Source organism: Myxine glutinosa, chromosome 3 (genome assembly GCF_964187855.1).
Source record: "Myxine glutinosa chromosome 3, kmMyxGlut1.1, whole genome shotgun sequence".
NCBI classification, from domain to species: domain Eukaryota; kingdom Metazoa; phylum Chordata; class Myxini; order Myxiniformes; family Myxinidae; genus Myxine; species Myxine glutinosa.
The window spans coordinates 44,906,078-44,919,114 of NC_136263.1; positions in this window are offsets into that span (position 1 = coordinate 44,906,078).

Below are 13,037 nucleotides of genomic sequence, written 5' to 3' on the forward strand. Positions count from 1 at the left end.
GGACGGATTTGAACGAAACTTGTTGGACAGGTTGTGTATGTGACAAGGAAGAATCAATTCAATTTTGGTGAAGATCCGGAATCGGATCCGGCTATTGGAATTTTTAAAGTGATTCTTCACCATTGGGTTATTGGGCCAAAAACGATACACAGCAGGATATCTCAAAAAGTTATGGACGGATTTGAACGAAACTTGTTGGACAGGTTGTGTATGTGACGAGGAAGAAGCAATTCAATTTTGGTGAAGATCCGGATCCGGCTTGTAGAGTATTTAAGTGATTCTTCACCATTGAGTGATATGGCCAACCAGGTGGAGGTATGCTCTCTACTGAGTGCCGTTCTAGTTTATTATTCATCGACAAGGAATGTTGTTTGCATATTTCATGAATACATCAAATACCTTCAAATACCATTTATTTTTACACATTAGATGTTTCAAGTGCAACTCACGAACAGTATCATTATTTGGGGAACTAACCTGAATGTGCCTCAAATAGTTATCAAGTTATCAAAGATTAATCTTACCCCTGTTAACCAGAAATTCCCCTCTCGAGATTGTTTGTGGTAATGAGGTCACAGGCATCTCAAACTGAAAATGGAGATAAACACGAGGCTCAAACTGTTGTTGTGTTTTTCATGAAAAAGAAACTTTTAGTAGAAGTTGTGAGAATGTAATTCTCCAAGTTCTAAATAAACTCCAAATTTTAAACCTACAGGTAGATGATGGGAAACAACCTCAGGTACTTATATGGATCACAATGGGATGGGTCCTCTCATCATGTAACGAAGTGTAACATGAAACAGGAAGAGGAGAGGGTCTTCACATCCAGGTGGACATCTCATGAAATTCCGACAACTTGGAGATTGGTGGAACAATCAGAATGGACACCTGGATTTTGCTTTCAATGACAAGAGCTGGGAATCTTGAGAACATGTGGAGAAAGATACAGAAAGGAAGACGAAATGTTTTGGGATTTTGTGAAGTGATTGAAAGAAGAGGATTTCATGAATGATGATGTGATGGTCAATCGACTCGAGGGGAAAATGAGAAAATGATAAAATGCTGGAAAGTTTCTCCAAAGTTATTTGTTTCTCCAAACAATGTTCCTTGTGAAGTTTACAGGTGACCATGTGGATATCATCATCATTCACGTTCATACATCAACAGGTGATAAGATTGAGGAAGAAGTGGATGTGAAATGATCAAAGTGGATGTCTTTTTGTCTGCAGACACATCCTTCCTCGTCCTCATCCTCTCCGTCCTTTCTCCCCCTCCTCTCCCTCCAGGTGTCTGTGGGGTACATGGAGTTCACCATGAACCTCATTCTGGTGAAACTCACAAAATCCTGGAGCACTGCTCACCTCCACTCGTCATTCGTTCTTCTTTTTGCCGCCGGTGGAAACAACTTCCACATTCTCTTCAATCTCATTCTTCCCTCCATGTCTTCAAGACAGCTGTTCACCATCATCTCAGGTCTCCCTCATCTAAAGCCATTACCTTTTCTCTCCCCCATCATCCCCCACCACCTCCCAAGCTCACCTCTTTACAGTTTTTTCTTCCTTACAGTTTCCTTCTGTATCCTTCCTGTCCACCCCATGTGTCCTTTCCAACTCCACATTCTTCCCCACACCCCTTGTTTGTCCAAGTCTCCCTCTATTGTGTCCCTCATCCATGCTGTTTGTGTTTTCCTCTCTCCATTTTGTTCTGTTTCGTCCTGATTCGTTCTATTCCAGTTCTGTTCCTCCACGAGCCTCGACTTTTATTTGCAAAAAATAGGAAATTATCGATGAAGAAAAAGGAAAAGTTTGGTGGATTTTATGGGTGATTGGAAGAATGTTGTTGGAGAATGTAGAAATGAGTAAGTGATTGATAGCTATGGATGAGGTAACAGAAACAGACGAGGAGAGAAGCTGGTTGAGTTTTGTAAAATAAGGGACTTGTGGTCACAACACGTGGTTCAAAAACCACAAAAGAAGAAGAAGATAAACATGGGGAAAATCTGACAACGGAACAGAATCAGATCGATAACATTTTGGTGAAACAGAAATACCGGAATAATTTAAATGTTTTCATACCTTGGTGGAGATTCCAATCCAGACCACAACCTGGATGTGATGGAAGTATCTCTGAAGTTGAAGAGAATGAAAAATTGCAGAAGTATCGAGTTTGGAAGAGGTGAGAAAGATGAAGGTGGGCTGAGCATTAGAGAAGGAAATGAGACAGGTTGCAATATGCGGACCCCGTGATGGGAGCGACACCTCCGATTTAAGAGAGGACTGGATGATGTTTTGCTGCCGGACAGAGATGCACAGAAACCTGCAGCACTCAGAATGAAACAGATGTTGATCAACCATTTTACTCGCTCCGATACCTCCACCTCAACACCATCAGCATCCTCTTCAGCACCCTCATCTGCAGCCTCTACAGGATCCTCACCCACGTCCTCCACAGCATCCTCACCAATGAAGTCTAAATGAGTTTAGAAATGAAGGTTAAATGAGTGTATCATGAAGGTTATATGAGTGTATAATGATGGTTATATGAGTGCATCATGAAGGTTATATGAGTGTATCATGATGGTTATATAAGTGTATCATGAAGGTTATATGAGTGTATAATGATGGTTATATGAGTGTATCATGATGGTTATATGAGTGTATAATGAAGGTTATATGAGTGTATAATGATGGTTATATGAGTGTATCATGATGGTTATGTGAGTGTATCATGATGGTTATGTGAGTGTATCATGATGGTTATATGAGTGTATCATGAAGGTTATATGAGTGTATCATGAAGGTTATATGAGTGTATCATAAAGGTTAAATGAGTGTATCATGAAGGTTATATGAGTGTATCATAAAGGTTAAATGAGTGTATCATGAAGGTTATATGCGTGTATCATGAAGGTTAAATGAGTGTTATGTCTATAATATACACGAATGACGAATGTCGATGATATACATTCATGTAAAAGGTAATTAATGTCTATGATATACATTCATGTAAAAGGTAACTGATTTCTCTCTCTTGTCCTTGTCATAAAAGGAATATTTGTCTGAACCTTTCATGAGTCATAAACTGTTTAAAACAACAGACACGTTCATATTCACGTTCAGACATGTTATCTTTTGTGCGTTTTCATTGTTTGTGCGTTTTTAGTTCAGAGTACATGTCCTGCTGTGCCTGGTGATGTTGGGATAATCAAACAGTGCAGGTATAATAGCCTATGGACCTATTGATTGTGTATGAATTTGTCCATGTGTGACCTTTATGAAGACCTTCCTTCTTCCCAGAACACGTGATCACAACGTTCGTTTTTTCCTGAAATTATCATTTCCTTGTTTTTCCCAAAAGGGTCCAACCAGTCATACAAGGAACCAAGGTTAGCACGAACATTCACAGTGGAGTCAGACTGGTCTGGAATATGACGTGTCGGGATAACAATGTGGTTGTAACTTCTCTCTCGCTCATTCTCAGCACCAAAGTTGTGGTTGATATCGGAGGAAAAGTTGATTTGTGTGGATTTCTGCACCCCCGTCCAGGTGATTATGTAATGCACCTGTTTATTCCCATCTTCATTGTACGATGGCTCCCTCTTCACCGCACCTGTCTCGTTCACCTGGTTACAGTAACAGCTCCTCCTTGTTACTCTTTCACTTCCCCAGCGATGTCCTTGGGGTGAAAACACCATCTGGTGGTTCAGGGTCTGAATTTCTGCCCCACCTGGTGATCACAGCTCACGACAAACTATTGTCCTTCACACCTGTTTTTGCGACAAACCTGAACTAAAATCATTACCTGGAAGACAATCCACGGGGAGTGTTGTTTCTGTTCACATCACATGCAGGTGGACAATCCACGGAGATTGTTAAAGTAGCATCATTAGCTGGGTACACAGCGTTGTCGGTGATGCAGTGCCTCCTGCAGGTTAGAGTAGGATTTGTAATTTGTTCAGGTGTCTGCAATAGCTCGTCCAATCTTCGAGGATACAGTGGGATCTTTAACGTTCATCAACGAATGCTGGAAGACGGGACATCCATTTTGGGTCCAACCGAGGAACGACACACACATTGATGATTCACCCTGACCAGGAAACAAAGAGAGGACATTTTGTAGCTCGGTCGGGATTTGAACCCAGGCCAGGTAACTTTGAGGGGAGTGTGCCTAACTTTCGGCGATCCGACGAGCACATTAATCAATTAATACATCGAAATTATTAACACTAAATCACGTGACTTTGCAGATGACATCACAGTCAATCCTGAACCAGACATGGTCAGTTAGAAGGAAACTCAAGGTGGAAACTCAAGGTTAAGATGTTGGAAATGGTGCTTTATGGTAAAGTGGACTTCACTTTCCCACATTTTGTCCCATACGATTGGTATTTAAAGTAAAACATATATATATTTAATGCGAACTTCTTGCTATTGTGAGGACCATCTGTAAATGAGGCCGCAATGGAGGATCTCCCAGCTCATCTCCACATCTTACCTGCGTTGATCTTCAGGATGACGTCAGAGGTTATGGGGTTCAAGGTGCCAGGATTTGCGTTTGAATCTGAGAAAACAACAAAGCGAATGTTTTTACAATATCTCTGATACACTAAGATACACTATTACATTATAATGTAAAAATACTTCATACCACAGTACAATGTATTACCGACAATCAAAATTGGTCAAATTCCAATATGTTATACAAGGTCCCATTCTAAATCAAGCAATTTGGTAATTGGGGATCGATAGAGATTTACCTTTGATTAAATATACAATAATTTTATCCATGTAATTGCAACATTATTTCATTTTTAAATCTTAATTTTATCATCAATAACAACAAAATTTAGTCTTGAAGTAAAAACATAATAATCTTTGACAATCTTCATCTGCATAATTTAGTCTTATGAGCTGCTTGTGAAACTCAACAACAACAACTATTGCTTTCCCAAAGGTATTGCTGACCTGAGTTGATGTTCCAGATTAAGAGAATTATTTTTATAATCTGGAAGTAAAATTTCCGATGGATTTATGGTTGTTAAACTTTGATGAGAACCCCCAAAATTAATCCGATTCAGTCTCCTTTGAGTATATCCTGAGATAAAACAGAACTCAGAATATTACTCATCTCAAGTGATGGGAAAAGCTGGCAAATGTTCCCCCCTTCTCTCGATCCCTCCCCTTCTCCTCTTCCCCATTTCTCCTCCCTCACCCCCTCCCCGCGACTCCCTTGTCTCTTCCCCACTCCCCTCTCTTCATCACTCCGTTCTCCCTCCTCTGTCTCCACCACTCCACTGTCTCCCCCACTCCACTGTCTCCCCCACTCCACTGTCTCCCCAACTCCTTCTCCCACTCCACTGCCTCCCACACTCTCTCTCTCTCCCCCCTCTCTCTCACTCCCCCACTCCTCCACCCCACACCATTCTATTCTCTCCACCACTCCCCCTCTCCTCCTCTGTCTCCGCTACTCCCCTGTCAACCACACGCCTTCCACCACTCCACTCCCTCCCCCACTCTCTCTCCCCCCACTCCTGTCTCTCCCCCACTCCCCTCTCCCTCCCCTCTCTGCTGCTCCCCTGTCTCCCCCACTTCCCTGTCTCCCCAGTCCTTCTCTCTCCACTCCCTGTCTCTCCCCCACTCCCTTGTCTCTCCCCCACTACCTTGTCTCCCCCACTCCCCTCTCTCTCCTCTCTGCTGCTCCCTTGTCTCCCCCACTACCCTGTCTCCCCCTCTCCACTCTCTCTCTCCTCCACTCCATTGCCTTCCCCCACTCCCCTCTGCCACACCTCATATCCCGCTCCCTCTCCCACACTCCCCTCTCCCTCCCTCACATTCCACTCCTTCACCCCCTCCCCAACTCTCCTCTCTTCTCGACATGTCCATGCTCGATCCTTTTTAATCGGCTTTAATTTTCTGTTTTTTTTTTTTTTTTTTGCTTTCGCTATTCAGTTGTCACTTATATTTCATATCTGATGTGCTATACTTGTCACAGAGCGTCTGTACCACCAAAGCAACTTGCTGAACAATGGTTATACTGGGTGGTTTGCCATTGCCTTCCTGATGATAGCTGACCTACTCTTCATGAAGGACACCATGGGGATCTTTAACATCCATCAAATAATGCCAGAAGATGGGATGCTTGAAAAAAAACAAAAAAACAAGTACAGATACATTCAAAGCACACCGCCCCCATTTCTACTATATAAGAGAGATGTTGGTCTGTGTGTGTGTGTGTGTGTGTGTCTGTCTGTCTGTCTGTGTGTCACCATTTTTCTCAGAGATGGCTGAACGGATCTTCGTCAAACTTCCAGAGGTTCATAAGTGAGTGCCTGGGAGGGTTTTAGGCAAAACAAAAACAAAAAACAAAACAAAAAAACAATTGAACAAAAAAAGATCGTTTTTTTGGAGTTAAAAAAAAAATCGCTCCATAATGCCGAAGCCTTTTAAAATTAATGACAGTTAAATACAAGTACACATTCGCATAAATAAATAGAAAACAATCACCAGATATTTGAATACAAATAAATCAAACAATTCCAGAAGTGCACGAAGTTGGTAGAACGGCTTCTTCTTCTTCTTCGAAAGTCATCCTACTTAACTCAGAAACGTGATGAACGGCACATTCAGCAGCATAATTATATTCAACAAAAAGGTAAAATGATGATTTGGCATTTGTGATGGATTCTGATTTAGATGTAATTGCTTTTCCATTATACAGACTTGGCATTTAAAATGGAATTTTTTTTTTGTGGGGGTGAACTTACTTTTCAAGATGACTTAGAACCAAAAGTTAATTAGAATTATGTTGAAATTATTCTAGATTTTGTTAATGTGACCTTTAAAAGAAACAAAAACCACATTTGACATTTTGAAGTAAATAAATTGATACTTGAAAGTGATGTAAACTGATATCGAACTCAATTCATGGACAGTACTGTGTTAAACTTCTGTACGTTTTCCAGAAGTATCTCTTTATTTTGCACATTAGCCAAAAAAAATTTCAACAAAAACAAAAGTTAAATTATGACTGGGATTACGGACAGTAAAATTAGTACTTTGTGTAACCCCCACGAGCATTCAGGAGAGCACGTCCACATCGAGGCATGCTGTTCACGAGATTTGCCAAGGTTTGGACAGGAATCGTTTGCCATGCAGTGAAAATAGCCTGCTGCAATTCACGCACAGAGGTCGGCTGCTGGTCCAAGTTGTCGATTTGACACGTTAATTCTGCCCACAAGTTCTCTATCGGATTCATATCCGGTTACATGGCAGGCCACTCCATATGCTCGACACCACGGTCAGCAAGAAAATGTTGGATCATGCGAGCACGATGAGGCCATGCATTGTCATCTTGGAAGACAAAGTTTCCTCGAAAGGCTGCACGAGCAGGAAGCAATGTTTCTTCCAGAATGGCCCTGTACTTGAACTGGTTCAGGTTTCCATTTAGAACAACCAGGTCAGTTTTGCCCCCTGCATGAAAAGCAGCCCAAACGGTCACCCCACCACCTCCAGCTTGGACTCTTGGCACAATACAATCTTCGTTTATAGGCTTCATGCACTTGTCTGCGCACTCGGTTGCGGCCATCTTGACGATAGACCAGAAATCTAGACTCGTCACTGAAGGTCACGTGATTCCAGTGTCCTGGCTGCCATTGACGGTGCTCTCTGGCCCACTGCAATCAATGCTGGCGGTGTTGTCTGGTCAGGCATGGCTTTCTCAGGGGACGCCTGGCACGATAGCCTGCTTGAACCAGTCGTTGGTTGACTAGCCTTCTGGATACAGGCACATTTGTCAGTTGCTGCCACCCAGCCCGACGCCGATTAGCTGACTTGGTACGGCCATTGCGGACTAACCGGTGCAGCTGGCGATCATCTCTCCTTGTGGTTCTGCGGGGACGTCCTGGCCTCGGTATTGGAGTAGGGACACCCCTCTGAGCATTTCGTTTCAGGATCTTTGACACCTGACCTTGAGTGATGCCATACTGCCGAGCAATAGCACGCTGTTTCATGCCAGAATTTCGTAAAGCCACCACTCCATGACAAACAGCATTGTCGAGTTGACGGACCATCTCCAGAGGAAGCGGCAATAACTTTTGGAGACGTGCCGCAGTTGTTTTCCACTAATACAGAACGCAACAACCCTTATATAGATGATTGTGAAGCCAATCGTCAAATGTACCTGTCCTTACATTTTGTCACGCCACCTGTGATATTATCCTGTTATTGACTTCTTGCTGCGAAAGACAATCAGTGACATGGTTCTTTTAACAAAGAAATCACCGAAGCGTAAAATAAACTCACCAGATTGATATACTGAGTTCAGAAAGTAAACCCAAGTCAAGAAAAAAAATATTCCATATTAAATGCCAATCTGTATTTGCCCTCATTTCAAATACTAGGGCATGCCCGTACTATATATATGCCCGTACTATATATATATCTAAAATTATATCCCCCCCCCTCTATTTACATGAAATGGTTTGGTCCATTCGCAACGCCAAAGCGAACGGCGAACGGCTTGCGAGTACAGTGACAATCCCCCCCCTCTATTTACATGAAATGGTTTGGTCCATTCGCAACGACCACAGAACCCCCCCCCTCTATTTACATGAAATGGTTTGGTCCATTCGCAACGCCAAAGCGAACGGCGAACGGCTAAATCGCCATAGCTCGGTAAGTACTTGTCCGATTAATTTCAAACCTTGAAAAGGCACATCCTCGGGTCCCCAGCAATATACCTGGCAAGTTTCAAGTATATCGGACCGGTAGTTGTCGAGAAATCGTTGTCGCATACACACATACAAACACACATACACACATACACACATACACACATACACACAGAGATTAGTGGAATTATAGATAGATGTTAATGTTTCTTTTTCGCTTGAGCAATGCCGGGTACTTCAGCTATACACACTTTTATACTTTACTCGGGGTACAAATACAAATACAAGTTTGTCTGGGGGGTAACATAGGCTATATGCCCATGGCCTCATGCGAGGTTGTGAGGAACCGGGAGAGGGGCGTAAATTCTCCATGTAAATGTGTACCGTGTAGCGCCACCTGGTGTCGGTAGCAGAGGGTATTACAATTTCCTTTTTTTACCTGGGCAACACTGAGGTTGAAGCACTCTTTGCACTGGTAAATTTTTTCTGCTTCTCATCCCCCCTCCCCAAAAACGGAGAGGCCTGTCAAAGCCACCCCCCAAAAGATGTATGTGTAGTATATCTTTACCCTCCCTCTCCCCTCACCTCTCGCACCCCTCCCCCTTCCACTCCCTCCACTCCTTTCCTCACCCCTCCCACTCCTGCATCCTCCCTCCATCTTCCCCCTCTCCCCCCAAACCCCCTTCCCCAGCAACGCCGGGTACTCCTGCTCATGCCAAATAAATACATTTCCTCCAGCACGGCATTGCCGGGACTCCTTTGGTGCCCAGCAATGCCGCCGTGCAGCACGTAGAGACGTTATTGGGAGGGAGAGGTGTACTTAATTGCTTAATTAAAATCAATAAATAATATTCGAAAAATAATGAAAGACGTCATGCAGCGCCTTCTCGGCAATGATGTCATGCAGCGCCTGGAGATGTCGCAGGAAAGGAGCCGTGCACAAAAACACAGCATTAGAATCATACAGTAAACACAGAGACGGCAAAATAAACAACAAAAACACTGAACTAGAAGCATACAGTAAACACAAAGACGGCAAAAGAAACAACAAAAACACCGAACTAGAATCATACAGTAAACACAGAGACAGCAAAATAAACAACAAAAACACCGAACAAGAATCATACAGTAAACACAGACGGCAAAATAAACAACAAAAACACCGAACTAGAATCATACAGTAAACACAGAGACAGCAAAATAAACAACAAAAACACCGAACTAGAATCATACAGTAAACACAGAGACAGCAAAATAAACAACAAAAACACCGAACTAGAATCATACAGTAAACACAGAGACAGCAAAATAAACAACAAAAACACCGAACTAGAATCATACAGTAAACACAGAGACAGCAAAATAAACAACAAAAACACCGAACTAGAATCATACAGTAAACACAGAGACAGCAAAATAAACAACAAAAACACCGAACTAGAATCATACAGTAAACACAGAGACAGCAAAATAAACAACAAAACACCGAACTAGAATCATACAGTAAACACAGAGACAGCAAAATAAACAACAAAAACACCGAACTAGAATCATACAGTAAACACAGAGACGGCAAAATAACCAACAAAAACACCGAACTGGAATCATACAGTAAACACAGCGACGGCAAAATAAACAACAAAAACACCGAACTGGAATCATACAGTGAACACAGCGACGGCAAAATAAACAACAAAAACACCGAACTGGAATCATACAGTGAACACAGAGACAGCAAAATAAACAACAAAAACACCGAACTGGAATCATACAGTGAACACAGCGACGGCAAAATAAACAACAAAAACACCGAACTGGAATCACACAGTGAACACAGAGACGGCAAAATAAACAACAAAAACACCAAACTAGAATCATACAGTAAACACAGAGACAGCAAAATAAACAACAAAAACACCGAACTGGAATCATACAGTGAACACAGAGACAGCAAAATAAACAACAAAAACACCGAACTGGAATCATACAGTAAACACAGAGACAGCAAAATAAACAACAAAAACACCGAACTGGAATCATACAGTAAACACAGAGACAGCAAAATAAACAACAAAAACACCGAACTGGAATCATACAGTGAACACAGAGACAGCAAAATAAACAACAAAAACACCGAACTGGAATCATACAGTGAACACAGAGACGGCAAAATAACCAACAAAAACACCGAACGGGAATCATACAGTAAACACAGCGACGGCAAAATAAACAACAAAAACACCGAACTGGAATCATACAGTGAACACAGCGACGGCAAAATAAACAACAAAAACACCGAACTGGAATCATACAGTGAACACAGAGACAGCAAAATAAACAACAAAAACACCGAACTGGAATCATACAGTGAACACAGAGACAGCAAAATAAACAACAAAAACACCGAACTGGAATCATACAGTGAACACAGCGACGGCAAAATAAACAACAAAAACACCGAACTGGAATCATACAGTAAACACAGAGATGGCAAAATAAACAACAAAAACACCGAACTGGAATCACACAGTGAACACAGAGACGGCAAAATAAACAACAAAAACACCGAACTGGAATCATACAGCAAACACAGAGATGGCAAAATAAACAACAAAAACACCGAACTGGAATCACACAGTGAACACAGAGACAGCAAAATAAACAACAAAAACACCGAACTAGAATCATACAGTAAACACAGAGATGGCAAAATAAACAACAAAAACACCGAACTGGAATCACACAGTGAACACAGAGACAGCAAAATAAACAACAAAAACACCGAACTAGAATCATACAGTAAACACAGAGACAGCAAAATAACCAACAAAAACACCGAACTAGAATCATACAGTAAACACACCGACAGCAAAATAACCAACAAAAACACCGAACTAGAATCATACAGTAAACACACCGACAGCAAAATAACCAACAAAAACACCGAACTAGAATCATACAGTAAACACACCGACAGCAAAATAACCAACAAAAACACCGAACTAGAATCATACAGTAAACACAGAGACAGCAAAATAAACAACAAAAACACCGAACTGGAATCATACAGTAAACACACCGACAGCAAAATAACCAACAAAAACACCGAACTAGAATCATACAGTAAACACAGAGATGGCAAAATAAACAACAAAAACACCGAACTAGAATCATACAGTAAACACACCGACAGCAAAATAACCAACAAAAACACCGAACTAGAATCATACAGTAAACACACCGACAGCAAAATAAACAACAAAAACACCGAACTGGAATCACACAGTAAACACACCGACAGCAAAATAAACAACAAAAACACCGAACTAGAATCATACAGTAAACACAGAGACAGCAAAATAACCAACAAAAACACCAAACTAGAATCATACAGTAAACACACCGACAGCAAAATAAACAACAAAAACACCGAACTGGAATCACACAGTGAACACAGAGACAGCAAAATAAACAACAAAAACACCGAACTAGAATCATACAGTAAACACAGAGACAGCAAAATAACCAACAAAAACACCGAACTAGAATCATACAGTAAACACAGAGATGGCAAAATAAACAACAAAAACACCGAACTAGAATCATACAGTAAACACACCGACAGCAAAATAACCAACAAAAACACCGAACTAGAAGCATACAGTAAACACAGCGACAGCAAAATAAACAACAAAAACACCAAACTAGAATCATACAGTAAACACAGAGACAGCAAAATAAACAACAAAAACACCGAACTAGAATCATACAGTAAACACAGAGACGGTAAAATAAACAACAAAAACACCGAACTGGAATCATACAGTAAACACAGAGACGGTAAAATAAACAACAAAAACACCGAACTAGAATCAAACAGTAAACACAGAGACGGTAAAATAAACAACAAAAACACCGAACTGGAATCATACAGTGAACACAGCGACGGCAAAATAAACAACAAAAACACCGAACTGGAATCATACAGTGAACACAGAGACAGCAAAATAAACAACAAAAACACCGAACTGGAATCATACAGTGAACACAGAGACAGCAAAATAAACAACAAAAACACCGAACTGGAATCATACAGTGAACACAGCGACGGCAAAATAAACAACAAAAACACCGAACTGGAATCATACAGTAAACACAGAGATGGCAAAATAAACAACAAAAACACCGAACTGGAATCACACAGTGAACACAGAGACGGCAAAATAAACAACAAAAACACCGAACTGGAATCATACAGTAAACACAGAGATGGCAAAATAAACAACAAAAACACCGAACTGGAATCACACAGTGAACACAGAGACAGCAAAATAAACAACAAAAACACCGAACTAGAATCATACAGTAA